This window comes from Triticum dicoccoides, chromosome 3B (genome assembly GCF_002162155.2).
Source record: "Triticum dicoccoides isolate Atlit2015 ecotype Zavitan chromosome 3B, WEW_v2.0, whole genome shotgun sequence".
Lineage (NCBI taxonomy): Eukaryota > Viridiplantae > Streptophyta > Magnoliopsida > Poales > Poaceae > Triticum > Triticum dicoccoides.
Genome location: NC_041385.1, coordinates 542,790,914 through 542,791,306, shown reverse-complemented (window position 1 = coordinate 542,791,306; position 393 = coordinate 542,790,914).

Sequence of the window (393 nt, the reverse complement as noted above, 5' to 3'; positions counted from 1 at the left end):
AGAGGAGGGAGGCGAGGGCCGATGGGTCGGGGGCGAGGGCCGGGTCGGGGGCGAGCGCCGGGGTCGGGGCCGAGGGCCAGGTCAGGGGCGAGCGCCGGGGTCGGGGCGAGCGCCGTGGCGCGGCGGTGCGACGGGGGAAGAGAGAGTGGGGATTTGGGGGAAAAGAGGCGGGATGAAGCAGGGAGAGTGAGAATTTTGGGTTAAGTGGACGTAGCAGTAGCGCGTTTAGACAAAACGTGCTGCTACTACCTCCACTAGCTGTAGCGGTTTAGACCAAACGTGCTTCTACTACCTTAACTAGCTGTAGCGGTTTTATAAAGAACATATATATATTACATCATTTGACCGATAACGTACGGTTCCTCAGTGCTGACGTTTTCCTTTTTGAGTCAG